A 12921-nucleotide genomic window follows, 5' to 3' on the forward strand; every position below is an offset into this window, starting at 1 on the left:
AAGCTGTCAGTTTCCAGGTGTGGTACATTCAAATACTTTCGTAGAGAGGCAAAGTCATTACAGAATGATAACTTCAACAAAATTCAAGAAAAGAAATGCCCACAATACAAAATCTACTTTGTCAACAGGAACAACTCCTGAGAGTCTGAAGGCACAGGGGTCCTTGGTATTACTTCTGTAGGTTTCTTCTCTTTCTATTCTCTTCTTATTACTGTAGTCACCATAGGGAGAGAGAGCATGTATGTGGGGAGAGAGAGAACAGAATGACTGTTGGAGGAGGAGTGGGGAGGGTGGATCCTGCCTTGCTTTGGTTTCTGCTTTTCTCAGAGAACTTCAGAGAATGACTGTGTAATACCAGTTCTAAACAAACAACATACGTGTGATTCTTTTCGCCTCCCCTCCACACCCTCACAGGTTTCCTATGCATACTTCAGATGCTGATACCCTTGGTAGAAGAACTGTTGGTGTTATCCCAGCCTTAACCACCTTACCAGGCAGCAAGACTTTTCTAGAGGCGAGCAACTAAACCTGAGGTCCTGCAGGGACTTTGCGAAATGCTGCTTGGTCTCCCGAGACATCAGTGACAGCTTGTCTGGGTTTCATCAGCTCACTGGGGCTGCATTTCACCAGGCCCCTGTGCCAGCGTCAACAAGTGTCGCACCTACTGCAGAAACAGCCCTCAAGTTTCATCACAGTGATGCTAAAAAATATTCTCCAGCTTCAGCAATGACCTAGTTCATCCAAGGGCAGGGAAAAATGCTCTTCTTCCAGAACTTCCCTGGGCACGGAATTTTCCCTCTTAGGAAGATAGGAGCTTTTCTGGAAACAGACCCCAGTGTGTTTTGACCCCTTCGTGGAAAAGACCCTGAGTCCTGTAGCTTCTCTGAATCCCCAGCCCTGGGCTCAGGGGCACCCAGTCAATGCTTCGCACACAGCCTGGGGAGCCCACAGCCGAGCCAGCTCTCCTAGCACGTCTCTGGGACAAAAAGTACCGAAAAGTAAGTATTTGGACTTTGGTTTTTAAATAAGGAATAGCTGTGCTTTAAATATGTAGTTGTTTACATTTTCTACAGTAGGGAGCAAAGCAGATTGTTTTCTTATGAAACTGAGCAGAAGGAAAGGAGGGGCTATATGGTACATTTGGGTATATAGGGTTTTAAAGTGGCCAAATTCTCATTTTCAGCTTAGGTGACCCTCTTGGAAAAATGTTTTCTTTTTTTTCTGCTTATTTTGGCTTGACAGTAATTGTAAAAGATTCTTCCGCATCATGACTGTCTCAACAATGAGAAAAAACACATGTATAGGATGACTCAAAGGAGTGATTTGTACAGGCTTTGCAAAGTTACTTGGAAACTTGAGGTAACCATACGGGTAACTGAGGCCTCAGATCCTTTTGTCTGAAATAGTGGAGTATTTTAGTCAAAAGTTATTCCTTTTACTTGGATTATCTGGATGATTGAAAGCCCTCACTTTCTGAGTGGACACAGCAGTATCCTGTCTGACAACAGGAATGCAAGTTGCTAAAAAGCTATCAGGCATTTCAAAATGGCTGCTGCAAACACTCATCAAGTCATTAAAATAGATCTTCTGTCCTTTTTTAAAAAATTGTGGTAAGAACACTTAACATGAGATATACCCTCGTAATAAAATTTTTAAGTGTACAATACAGTATTGTTAACTATAGAGGCATGATGTTGTACTCTAATTGTTACACAGATTGTTAAAAAAATTAAGGCAAAAAGTCTACCCCAAAAACTCCATTAATAAAATGGCACCACTGTCACGTTACATTTTGATAAACACATCCAAACTTTAAAACCACTTATTAAGGGTATCAGTTACAGACATCTGGCAATCATTTAAAAATAGATAAAAGCAAGAACAGCATTTAAAGCTGCTTCTGCTGTAATTATTTCCTTTCCACAACCTTTTCCTTAAGTTAGGATTGCCTTCATTTTTGAAGATTGATTAACCAGGAGTGGTAGGAGATGTTTTATAATAGTAGACCAACTAAGGGTAAATTGAATGAGATTCTTTGCTATGAGGCTTCTGAACTGAAACCCAGAATGTTGTAGGCTAGCTTTTGAATCAACAAATTGTCAAATCCTGTATTCAAGGGCACTAACAGTTAAAAAACATGTTCTGGATTTAAAACAAACTAATTGTACAGAGGGTGCAAGAAATGTATACACATTTTAAGAAGGGAAAACTATTAAAACTGTAATACTCAATATATACCAATAACAAAAGATGAATATAAGTCAAGTTTGATTTCTGCAATTACAAGAGGTGCTCAAAGTGGTTACCATCAGCGTCCAGACACTTCTGATTACGGCGAACTACTGCTTGAGCAACGTTGACCAAAATATCTACTTGTATACATTTTTTTTTTTTGGTACCCCCGGTATTTCAGCTCCCAAATTACATTGCCTTTTTGACATTTTTGCAAAACATCCAATCACAGTTTGGGAAAGATTTTTAGGTATGGTCAAGTTCCTATTTTCATCACCTGCAAAGATCCTCCCAACCCCCATTTAATTCGTTTTTGAGAGTGCACTTACATGTAGATATCAGCCTATGCAAGGAGGATGCAATCGAATGTCCTACTCTGGGTGGAAATGGGGAGACGCAGTGACTGTAGCACAATTTCTCAGCTTGTCTGAATTCCAGGTGTTCTCATCTGTAAAAGAAAGGTAACATCAACTTTGACAGGGTTCATGGGGGATTCGATGAGTAAACGCCCCTAAAGTATCTGTCACATTGTAGCTTCTCCACTAGACTAGTTCTTCCCCTTGGCTATGGCTAAGTAAAAATCTCTCTCTCTCTGTCCACCCCCCCAAAATTTCAGAATGCTTTCATAATATAAACTATAAAGTAATAGAAAGTACACATTTTTGACATCAGTGCAATGATTAAACAAAAATAACATAGAGAATTAGATTTTTTGAGAAAAATACTGTACTTGAAAACAATGTGTTTGAGAGGAAAAAATTTTAAATATATTTTAGAATGCATCTACAATACATAAGAAAAACTACTTTTGTCTGAACGTGGTTGATGATATATTTATTATGCAAAAAGAGAGGTAGAGATTTATTAACATTGCTTGGTAATGCTTGTTAGTATTTTCAGTAGTATATATCAGTACTATATTTAAATATGAGTTTTCAGGAATCCATCGGAATGGAAGGTAAAGGTGAATTTCTGCGTACAAGATGATGTCTGTGATTACTACGAAAACTAAGGCACAAGCCCAGCCTTTCCTCAAAGAGTAGAGTTGAGCTTTGCCTTGATTCCCTTTCTGTGTAGACACAGGCACTGAGTGAGTGGAGTGAGAATGCTCTGAAGTGGACTAGCCATTGGGTGGCTGAGCAGAGACAGCAGCTAAGTGTCATCTCAGGAGTGGTGGCTGGAAGTTCGAGGTCATTGTGCTCCCTTGCTCTGGGGTGAGGGCGAGTCAGCCACAGAGGGATGTAGCAGGCAAGAATACCAAGCTCGCCTCATGCGACAGCTCTGAAGAATCTGATGAGCGTCTTTATTATTGATTGCCTTTGTTGTCTTTACCGAGATGCCCCACAGCTTTTGCCCAGGCACGTTAGAGCATCTTGATAAATTCTTTGCTTGAGCTAATGATGGGTTCCTAAGGAATCCTGTTATTCTGGGTTTCATTCTGCCAAAAAAGGTAACCTGGAAATTCAGATATGTAAAGACACTTGGGAGAAAGTGATCATGTCATCTTAGGGTTGGAAAAATTGAAAGAATATATGCATGACTTACATGACAGAAAAGAACAATTAAAAATGTTTGGAGTCCTCCTTGAGGTTTTGGCCAATGCATACCCACCTGGGATGGCCCCAAATGACCTGGAGACTTTGGACATGAGATCAAAAAGACAGACACAGGTTGAAGAGACAACAGTGGTGAATACTTCCCTTCTGAGTACATAGCACCTTACACCTCCCAAAGCCATCTCCTTCGTGGCTGCTACCAGCACATCCAGGATCACATAACTCACCTTGATCTTCACTTGGTCTTCATTCCTGCTCTTAGGAAACCAGATGCATTCCCTCCTCAGTCGGTAGTTTTAGACCTTCCTCTAGTCCAGTGGTTCTCAAACTGTAAACAGTGCAACAGAATCTAGAGAGCTTGTTAAAACACAGGTGACTGGGTCCCACCCTCCCACAGAGTTTCTGATTCTGAAAGTCCCAAGAATTTGCATTTCTGACAAGTTCCCAGGTGATGCTGATTCTGTGGTCCAGGGACCACACTCCTGAGAACCACTGCTTTAGCCATTTCTTTGGATTGTAATTCCTGAAGAAAACCTATTGTGCTTGTTCTTTCCAATCACTAAACTTGCCTACTTCTCAAAGATGTAGAAGGCCCAGCCACAATATGCTAGAGCTGTGGAGAGGACAAAAGATAAATCCATCCGGTGTCCTGTGGGCAAACAGCTTACAGCAGAGCATGTCTGTGGGGAATACTGAGTGTGGGGAGGGCATACTGAGGTACACAGTCAGTCATTTGGGAGGGGGCTGTTTTTCCAGCTGAGGCTATCAGGGGAGGCAAGAAAGACAAACTAGCACTTGAGCTGGGGTTTGAAAACTGGTGGGATTTGAACACATAGAGATGGAAGTTGGTCTTTTTCTATAAAGGAAACAACGAAACAAAACATGGATGGCAGAAAGAGACAGGATGTGAATCGAAATCAGAAATTCATTTGGTTAGGCTACGCTTGCTACAGTTGTCCCCAGAACTTCCTTGGAGAAGCAGTCTTTAATGAAGCCATCTAATCTTAAATCCTTTATTTCTGTCTATAGCTTGGTGAAGGCATATCCGACAGAGAGATCTGGAACGGAGGGCCAATGGTAGGACTTTCAGGCACCATGGACCAGGGAGGAGAAGGCATGAATGCTGTAGTATGCTTTCTAGAAGTAACAATAAAAAATCAGCTCAAACTAGTGTAAACAGTAGCAGGAATTTATTGCTCCCACAACTGAAAAGTCCAGGAGTTTGGTCAGGACTCCTGGCTCTAGTTCTTTTCATTTCTAGAGACTCTACTCTTCTCGGGTGCTTTGGTTTCAACTTCAGGTTGGCTTTCTCACAGTCTCAAATGGTTAGCAGCCTCGCCTGGGGCCCACATGCTTTTGGGTTTAGGGTGAAAGATATAAGCTTTGCACTGATTGGATCACCCCGTCACGGAGGAGTACTTGATCCTTTAGACCAATCAGTTCCCACAAAGCAGGAAGGGCAAGGTCTAGTCCACTCAGCACTAGGGTTGTTGAACCACAGGAGAGGTGTGGAGTGGCGTTAGGAGGACGTGCAAAATGGTCACTTCAGGAGCTTTGGGATATTTTGGAGAAAGGTCTCTAAATTCTTACCATCTCTTTCCTGAGTCATAAGGTTAGCCATGGGTAACTTCATACTTGAAAGAGTTAGGATGGGCTTGCTTTAAACTCCTGCCCAGGCAAGTTAAAATATTCTCCCACAGAATAGTCCTGTGTTTGAATGGTCCAATCCCTTGGATACAGTATGCCCTCCTACCCCGCCAGGTGCTTATTATTGGGTGTGGTGCTCCTTATCTCTAAAGCACACTTTACTAAAAAAAGATTAAAGAACGATAAAAAAATTATTCAGAAAACAGGGCAAGTGGAGGCAAAAGTAAAAATTTTCTCCCGAGACCCTCTGACTGGCTGGGTTGGAGGATGATGGTAGAAGGTGGTCAGACTGATAACTCTCACAGAACTATCTCCCTGGTCCCCTATAGCTCACTTTCTTTAAGCAGGCTTACTGAGAGGTGGTTTGCTCAGCATAATGAATCCAGGCTCAGTTCTTATTCTGCCCCTCCAGGGCAGGGAGTGGGACAGAACTTTTCCCAGGTCCTCCCCTAAACTGGCTGATGCCTGAAATTCCACAGGGAAACTCCACACCTCTTGGTGCAATTGAAAATAAACATTGTCCAAAGATTTGGCTTCCAGTTTTGCCACCAGGGGAAGGGAGTATGAAAACACAGAGAGCCTGGGAGAATGTGGAGGAGAGAGGAGGAGGAAACCAAGATAGGGTTGGTGACGACCCTGGAGACGCAGACCTGGATTGGACACAGCTCTCAGCCCACGACGTTCAACCTCATACACAGGGCTTTTACCAATTAATTCACAGAAGTTGGGCTCATTAACAACACTGTCATGCTCTGTAAGTTTATAGCATCATGGTCTTTCCTCTCTTGCCCGTCTTTACCCTGAGAGAGCACAAGGATGAAATAGGCAGAGGAAGGTGTCCTGTCGACACAGTAAGTTGAAAATCAGAATCAAGAATCATGGACACTGAAAAAAAAGAAAAAAAAAAGAATCATGGACTCTGCTACTAACCAGCCGTGTGACTTTGGAAAAGTCCCTTACCTTGCTGTGTTTCAGGGGCATTTGTCAATTGTAAAATCAGAGGAGGTGCAAAATTCCCTACCCTGTTTCATTTAACCTTGAGCTATTTTTTTTTTTTTAAGATTTTATTGGGGAAGGGGAACAGGACTTTATTGGGGAACAGTATGTACTTCCAGGAAGTTTTTCCAAGTCAAGTTGTTGTCCTTTCAATCTTGGTTATGGAGGGTGCAGCTTAGCTCCAGGTCCAGTTGCCGTTGCTAGTTGCAGGGGGTGCAGCCCACCATCCCTTGCAGGAGTCAAACCAGCAACCTTGTGGTTGAGAGGACGCTCTCCAACCAACTGAGCCATCCGGGAGCTCAGTGGCAGCTCAGCTCAAGGTGCTGTGTTCAATTTTTGTTGCAGGGGGCGCTGCCCACCATCCCTTGCGGGGAATTGAACTGGCAACCTTGTGGTTGAGAGCCCACTGACCCATGTGGGAATCGAACCGGCAGCCTTTGGAGTTAGGAACATGGAGCTCTAACCACCTGAGCCACCGGGCCGGCTCTTGAGCTATTTTTTTTTTTTTTAACCCTCCCTTAAAAATTTGGAAGCTGCCACCGATTTTAAGTAGCAAGGGAAAGAAATATCAATACAAGACGCTCTTTTCTACATTAAAAAGAAAAAGTTCAAAAATCCCAAGAGCAGAGTAGCAGCTACAGCTCAGTGTTAAGAGTTCCCAGCATCTATGTGTCAGGCATACTGCTGGGCACAGGGAGTTGCTTACTATTAATATTTAAAAGTTAAATGGCACTTGTTTATTGGGTAACGTTTATAAATTAAAAATGTCCCAGAGGATATGCAGAGACAATCACTGTCCTCAGCTTAGCATCCCCAGCTTTCCTAAGACACTTGGGCCTGGGAGCAATCAGGTTACCAGTTTCTAGTGTGGTTTTAAAATTGTTATGAATATGAATAATTATATTAGAATAGCTCTTCTCTGTTCATACAAGTGATAGCTTACTCTATACTCTCTTCTATACTTTGCTTATTTCACTAACCATGTTGTATCTTGGAGATTGTTCCATATCAGTGCATACAGAAACTGCCTTATTCTTTTTAAATGCCCATTGCTATTAAAAGTAAAAAAAAAAATTCCACTGAAAAAGGAACCCTCCTACACTGTTGGTGGGAATGCAGACTGGTGCAGCTGCTATGGAAGGCAGTGTGGAGGTTCCTCAAAAAAATTAGTAATAGAATTACCACATCACCAGCAATCTCTGTCCTGGGTATCTACCCAAAAAATCTGAAAACATTTATCCGTAAAAATATATGTGCTCCGATGTTCATTGCAGCTTTGTTTATGGTGGCCAAGACATGGAAACAACCAAAGAGTCCTTCGATAGATGAATGGACAAAGAAGCTGTGGTATATATACACAATGGAATACTATTTGGCGGTAAGAAAAGATGAAATACTGCCATTTGCAACAACATGGATGAATTTTGAGATTATTATGCTAAGCAAAATAAGTCAGACAGAAAAAGTTCAGAACCATATGATTTCACTGATATGTGGGATATAACACTGAAAACAACAAAAGAACAAGACAAACGAATGAAGAAACAAAAACTCATAGACACAGACAACAGTTTAGTGGTTACCAGAGGGTTAGGGAGATGCGGTGGTAGATGAGGGTAAGGGGGATCAAATCTATGGTGATGGAAGGAGAACTGACTCTGGGTGGTGAGCACACAATGTGATATATAGATGACGTATTACAGAATTGTATACCTGAAACCTATGTAACTTTACTAACAATTATTACCCCAATAAACTTTAATTTTAAAAAATGTGGTTACGACCCCCCCCAAAAAAAAAGTTTCATTGTATAGATGCACTGTAACTAGAGTCCAACTGATGGACATTTAGGTTACTTCCAATCTTTTGCTGTCACAAGCAATGCTGCAATATACATATTGTGTTTCCCCGAAAATAAGACCTAGCTGGACCATTAGTTCTAATGTGTCTTTGGAGCAAAAATTGATGTAAGACCCAGTGTTTTATGTTATATTATATTATGTTATGTTGTTATATTATATTATATTATATTATATATTATATTATATATATTATATTATACCTGGTCTTATATTAAAATAAGACCGGGTTTTATATTAATTTTTGCTCCAAAAGACGCATTAGAACTGATGGTCCGGTTAGGTCTTATTTTTGGGGAAACATGGTAGTAGGTGCTTATTAAATGTTTGTCTCTTTCCTCTATTTTAAAAGCTAACTTCATTGAGGCATATTTTGCATACTATATAATTCATCCCTTCTAAGTGTTCAATGGTGTTTTTTGTAAATTGATCAAGGTGCACAACCATTGCGTAGATCATTTTTAGAGCATTTCCACCACCCTCAAAAGATCCCTCATGCACATTTATTGTTAATTAGTGTTCTCTCTACTGCCTCCATTTCCAGGAACCAACAATCTACTTCTAGTTTCTATAGTTTCCTTTGGACATTTCTTAGAAGTGGAATCATACAATATGTGATGTGGTCTCTTGTGTCTGGCTTCTTTCACGGAGCATAATGACAATGGTTTTGAAGTTCATCCACGTTGCACCATGAATCGTAGTTTGTTTCTTTTCATTGTTTCATGGTGTTCCATTGTAGGGCTCTGCCATTTTGTCTGTCTATTCACTAGCTGGACATTTAGGTTATTTCCAATGGACATTTAGGTTATTGTCAATTTTTGGTAACTATGAATAACGCTGCTAAGAACATTTGTGTGCAAGTCTATGTGTGGTTATGTTTTCATTTCTCTTGAGTAGATAGATACTTAGGAATGGAATTTCTGGGTCTTTTGGTAAACTTATGTTTAACTTCTTAAGAAGCTGCCGAACTATTTTCCAAAATGCATGTGCTATTTTACATTTCCACCAGCCATGTTTGAGGGTTGTTTTTTTCCCATATCGTTGCCCACATTTGGCTGTCTATTTTATTATAGCCATTCTAGTGGGTGTGAAATGCTGTATTGTTGTGGTTTAATTTGCATTTTCACAATGACTAGTGATGTTGAGCATCTTTTCATGGGCTTTTTTTCTTGCTTCTATTTCTCACATACAGCCCTAAAATCATACCTAAGAAAGAACACAATGCTGAGTGCCAACATTCCTGGACTGTTGTCCCAGCCCTGCCACTGGTAGGCAATGAGGAGTTAGGTTTCTAACATTAGCCCTTTAAAGTTACTGTAAGCTTCCAAGTCATTGTCTGTGAAACGGGAAAGAATACCTACCTGGTATTTTCAGTGTGAGGATTAAATATCATAATGTCTATGAAGTGCCCAGTCTGGGGACTGACATATAGAAGGCACTGAAAACATGTTAGTTGTCTCTCCCTGCCTGGTCTGCCCCCCTCCTCCCCACCCTTTGAAATTTCCCGAACTCATCTTTGGGGAGGATACTTTTCCCTGACTAATATGGTATTGATTGGCGGTGGATGGGATACCCAAATCTATAGTAACTCAGATGGCAAATTCAGGAACCCAACTCCCATTGGATTAAGCTGGGTAATCAGAACTAATCCTTCCTGTCCCCAGTGAGAAAGCATTCTGACAGCTGGCTTTTACACCTGCTCCAGAAGAGCTGGTTCCCCATTATCTGCGTGTGGCTAAGAGCTCTTCTCTGACACCTTCGATTGACAGCAGCTTTCCTGCTGACAGCAGCCATGCCACCGGCTATCTGTGTGGGGCAGATTAGCCAAAATATAACTCGGCATCACTTGAGAGCTTTAAATATTCAAAGAATTCTCTTCTACCTCTTACCTGTTCTCCCGCAATTTGAGATGAAGATTTTCTTGTAATTTTGTTGATGTTAACTCCAAAGCTCCTGAAAGCAGCTGATACTTATATAGTTCTTACTATGCTATTCAGAAGGCTTTATCCATACTCAATTTTTCTACCAATGAAATGAAGCAGATACTGCAATTATCTTAGTTTTACAGGTGAAGAAACTGAGGCAGAAAGAAGCTAAGCTAGTAAGTGGCAGAGCTAAGATCAGAACCAAAGAACCAGGCCCTTTATCACCACATCCTTTTGCTATTCTGTTAAGGGCCCTGCCCATTTTGGAGAAGCTGACTACATGTAATAACTGACTACTCTTTTATCCAGCAATTCTGTTTCTTGGTATTTAGTCTAGAGAACCACTTAAGTCCCCAAGGAGGCCTGTGCCAGAATGTTTTCTGAGACACATTTGTCAGCCTGAAAAACTCTGGCCAAGGTATACGTCATCGACACAAGGACAGATAGATTGAGTGTGGTATTCCCATTCTGTACTGATATCATTGAGCAGTTTTTAAAATGACGCAGCCCTTCATGGATTGGCCTGACCTTGTAAGACTGCCAACTGCATGGCAAGTATATACAATTTAATGCCATACATACAACAAAATTTTATATATTTATAAAATTACATATTTTCAATATTAAAATATATATAAAATTAAAAATATATATTTAAATATATAAAATATATTTTAAATATGTATAAATATAGATAGATAGATAGATAGATAGATATAAATGGATAGAAAGGGGCCTGAAAAGGACAGCAAATGCTTCCTTTTGGGAAAGTGCTGAAATGGGGGGATAATGTTTATGGGAGACTTTACCTTTGTATGTATTTTAAAGGATACAAATCTATACATTTAGGATCTGTATAAGTAAACATTTTTGTAAGGATAGCAACTTGCCCTGGACCACACAGGTGAAAAACAAAACCACACAAGGCTTGTGTTCTTTCCAGTTAACATGTTCTCTCTCCAAGGTTGTCAGTGAATTCCACCAGGGTCCCCTCTGCTAATCAATAGTTCAATATTGGCTCTCCATCTCTAACAGACCACGATAAATCTGTCTTCAAGGGTTCGCACCTCCGGAGGAGTCATGAAACATGAACCACAGCCTGACTTAACCGTTTTTTCCTTTAGAGTCAGCACCCCCAGGCCTGTGGTCACTGAACCAGCTATGTGACTCAACTGGTGTGTTTGTCACACCAGTTGTAACCTGTGGGACCTCACTGTCAGGAAGCAGTCACCTGAGGAGGAGTCACAGATGACACATAAGGTCCTCAGTGTCACCCCAACTCTTGACAGCTTGATGTGTCCTTTCTTCCCTCTCCCACCAGTGGATCCTGGGAATGGGGATGGGAGGTGTCTTGTAAATTACTATTACAGGTGAATATTATAGCAGGAGAGATTTTTAGACATTAATTGGTATATCACTTAAAAAAAAAATCATTGTGGTAACCCACAGCAGAAAAGGAAATTGAAACAAGTGAAATCTTTTCTTAAAGTCTAATGACTGCCAACCTGAAAACCAATTATGTAACACATTCTTCTTAGGCCATGTCCATACAGTATTCTAATTCTTAGAACATTATCATTATCTCCTTCTACAGAGGGGGAAACAGGCTCAATACCTCAACCAGGTAAATGGCAGAGCTGTATATAGATTTGTCCTTGGCAAGCGACAAAACCTGGGTTTGGTCTGTAGTCCTATGATGCTTGCTGGTCAGGAGAGTTTTCTAGCCATGAGATCTTCTTTTCTGCACCCTCGCCGCCCTCCAACCTCCCTTGTCTGAGTAAGTCTCCTAGCGATGTGGAGAGCCAGGGAAGTCATCTCTCTGTCCCAAACAACTTTCCTAGGAAGGGTTACAGATCAGCCATAAAAAGGACTAAAGGGTGACACATGCTACAGCATGGACAGACCTTGGACACCTTATGTGAAGAGAAAGGAACCAGTAGTCACAAACAATCACATATTATGATTCTATTTATATGAAACGTCCAGAGTAGGCCGATCCATAGAGACAGAAAGTAGAGTCATGGTTGCCTAGAACTGTGTGTGTGTGTGGAGGTGGGGATGGGAAGATGGAGAGGTGAAAGCTAAGGGGTGTATGTTTCTTTCTGAGGTGGTGAGAAAGTTCTAAAATTGATTGTGGTGATGGTTGCACAACTCTGAATATAGCAAAAGCCATTGAATTGTGTACTTTAAAATGGGTGAATGGTTTGTGAATTACCTCTATTTCAAGTTGTTAAAAAAAAGTGTTGTAGAGATGTCAGCACCATTGCTAGTCAACAAGTAAGAAGGGCTAGTGTCTCCAACTTGAAGCTGCACTTAAAAAAAAATAGTGCTAATATTTACTGAGCACTTACTTTTTTTTCCCCTTCATTTTTTGTTATTAGTTTCAGGTGCAAAAAAGAATGTAATAGTTAGACATTTATCATTTATATCCCTCACACAGTGACAACCCCCCTCCGCCCATCCACTATCCCTCTGACATCGCACACAGCCATGACATTTCCACTGTCTCTATTCCTAATGCTGCACTCTGCTACTTGTAAGTATATGTATGTATTATATATAACAGTATAGCCGACATTCATTATTGTTCAGCTTCAGCTTCAGGTGTACAGTGCAGTGATCAGACATCTACATCATCCCTGCGGTGGTCTCCCAAATGGGACACATGTCTATCAGGTACCCTACAACATCTTTACAACATTATTG

General features: G+C 40.9%; 1 protein-coding gene across 2 annotated transcripts in view; it reads left to right on the top strand.

Moving 5' to 3' along the window:
* Nucleotides 1-663: 663 nt before the first annotated feature.
* Nucleotides 664-12921, top strand: part of ALPK2 (alpha kinase 2) — a 112272-nt gene continuing 100014 nt past the window's right edge. For both annotated transcript variants that reach the window (XM_081078041.1, XM_081078042.1), the window contains exon 1: nt 664-998. The gene's annotated coding sequence lies outside the window, so the exon portion shown is untranslated. The remainder of the gene's footprint in view (nt 999-12921) is intronic.

This window comes from Rhinolophus hipposideros, assembly GCF_964194185.1.
Source record: "Rhinolophus hipposideros genome assembly, chromosome: 17".
In the NCBI taxonomy this organism is placed as follows: Eukaryota; Metazoa; Chordata; class Mammalia; order Chiroptera; family Rhinolophidae; genus Rhinolophus; species Rhinolophus hipposideros.